The following is a 2,374-nucleotide window of genomic DNA, read 5'->3' as shown; positions in this document are numbered from 1 at the left end:
GATCAATTACAGTCCCACGAAAACCATGGACTTGTACGTGGCTGGGAGGAGGTGGCTGCAGATCATGTCGTCCTTAGTGACCCAGAGGACTCCGGCCCGAATGCCTCAGGAAACCTACGCTGCATGGCCTCCCTGATCCTGCAAAGCCTGCGGAAGGATCCTCGTATTCGTGGTATCAAGGAGAAAGGGATCAATACTGGCTGGCAACCCTCCTTGATCCACGTTACAAGGGTAAGGTTGCGGACCTTATCTTCCCGTCGCAGAGGGAGCAGAGGATGAAACATCTTCGGGAGGCCTTGCAGATAGGTCTGTGTAACGCGTTCCCAGAGACTGGCAGGTTACAAACTCCTGTTCCTGGACGTGTTGCTGAGGTTTCGGTCAGTCAAAGAAGGAGCGGTGGAGAAGGTGGCCATCTGACCGATGCGTTCAGACAATTTTTTAGTCCGCAGACCCAAGGTATGATCAGTTCCAGCAACCATCGCCAGCGTCTGTTTTACATGGTGCAGGAATACCTAGGGGCAAGATCTGACTTGGACACCTTTCCCACCGAAAATCCTCTGGGTTACTGGGTCTTGAGGATGGATCACTGGCCAGAGCTTGCACAGTATGCAATTGAGCTACTGGCCTGTCCTGCATCCAGCGTTCTTTCGGAACGCACATTCAGTGCTGATGGAGGCTTTGTAACCGATCACAGGGTGCGTCTGTCCACCGACTCGGTCGATCGACTGACCTTCATAAAAATGAATCAGTCTTGGATCACCACCAGCTACCAAGCACCTGATGCTGATGTAACCAAATATTTTTTTTTTAAATGTCAAATCCCTTCAAGACTGCCTATGCTGATGCTGAGTGACTATCCTGTTATGCTGAGTGATTATCCTCTTCCTCCTCAATGATCATGCTGATAGCTTTTAAGAAGATTTTTAGTTCTGGGCGCCGCCACCAGTGGCTAAGGCCCAATCTTTCAGCCCTGTTTAACAGGGGCGTGTAATTACAATTTTTGATGTAATACTTTGCAGCAGGGCTCGTTCCTGCGCTCCCACTAGAGTATCTGTGAGGGGTTGCAGTGTTGTGGCACAAGCACCAATGCCTAAGGCCCAATTTTTCTGCCCCTGTTTAACAGGGGCATGTAATTACAATTTTTGATGCAATATTTTGCAGGAGGGTTCGTTGCTGCGCTCAACTAATGTATAGCTTTGCGCAGTGGCAGTATCATAGCCAATGAGGTTCAACTGAGGCGTGATTATTGCTAATTGCTTCTCGGCCTTTTGGCGAAGATCAAGCGTAGTATCTATTCTTATCAGTTTCCAGGAGGTGGCGCTTGCTTCCGTCCCTGATCTATGGCGAAATAGAGATGGGATTGCGGTTGCTATGCAAAACCTGCTGGAGTGAAGGTGACCTGGAGCGGTTTGTAGCCGAAAGGGAAGCCTTCTGATGGGGATGGAGAACCACGGGGTCTGAACCAGAGGGTCGGGACCCTGGCCTTCTGGCCTGGATTGGGGCGGATCTAGCTCCAGACAGTTATTTGGGAGAGAACGCTTACTCCTGCCTTGCAAGGGGGGGAGGGAGTGGCAAGTACTTCCCGAATGTAATTAGGAGGAGTGATGGGAGCGACGGCAGAGCCTGATGGTAAAGGGCTCTTTCCGGCTTCCTGATCTCCATATCCTTCCTGTCTGTGGTGGGGTCTGCTGTGGTCTGGGCTGGGTGGTCAGGGCTTTTTCGAAAAGCCAGTGGTGAATGTGCCCCTGAAGTGGCAGTTCAGGGGTGCCGTATAGTCACGGTGTGAAAGCACTTGATTTTATGGCACCATGGTCACTTCACCACAACACACGTTTTTCGCACCTGCCTCTTGGGCCGGGCCTTTTGGCCAGGACCAGGGGAAATTTTTATGCCTGGCCGGAGGGCCGGCCATTGTATAGCACAATGGCCACTTTCACTCTCCCATCTCACTATCTTCCCCACTCTTTCTTTTACCCCTGTTTGTCACCTTTTTGTCCTTTTTTTGGTTGTTTTGTATACACGTTTGTCACTGTGTGGCGAGTAGGGTGTGGGTCCTCGGGCCTACTCTGAAAGTCTTGGGAGGGGGTGGACATAGGCCTTTTGGCTTGGTTCGCCCTCTCCTTTGAGGGGTCTCTCTTCGGGAGAGCCCCACTGTACTTGGGTTGGTCTGCTTCGGCAGTCCTTCCAGTTGTGGGGGTCCGTCTGGTTTCGGCCAGATGGACCCTTTGTCTGAGTACCTCAGTCCCTGTCTGGAGCCTAACGCCCCGGGGGATCAGGGTAAGGTCCTTCCCTAGTGGAGGACTCTGTACACCCGTTGCACGTTTTTGTGTTTCACTCTCTATGTGTGGGCACTTTTTTTTGGCACCGGGTGGAA

At 51.8% G+C, this 2,374-nt stretch overlaps 1 pseudogene; it reads left to right on the top strand.

Moving 5' to 3' along the window:
• The first annotated feature begins 1,192 nt into the window (after window positions 1–1,192).
• On the top strand, window positions 1,193–1,257 carry LOC141113066 (U4 spliceosomal RNA; annotated as a pseudogene).
• The last annotated feature ends 1,117 nt before the right edge of the window (window positions 1,258–2,374 follow it).

This window comes from Aquarana catesbeiana, linkage group LG11 (assembly GCF_042186555.1).
Source record: "Aquarana catesbeiana isolate 2022-GZ linkage group LG11, ASM4218655v1, whole genome shotgun sequence".
Classification (NCBI taxonomy): Eukaryota; Metazoa; Chordata; class Amphibia; order Anura; family Ranidae; genus Aquarana; species Aquarana catesbeiana.
Note: the sequence above shows the minus strand (reverse complement) of the source record. Positions and strands in the feature narration are given on the sequence as shown.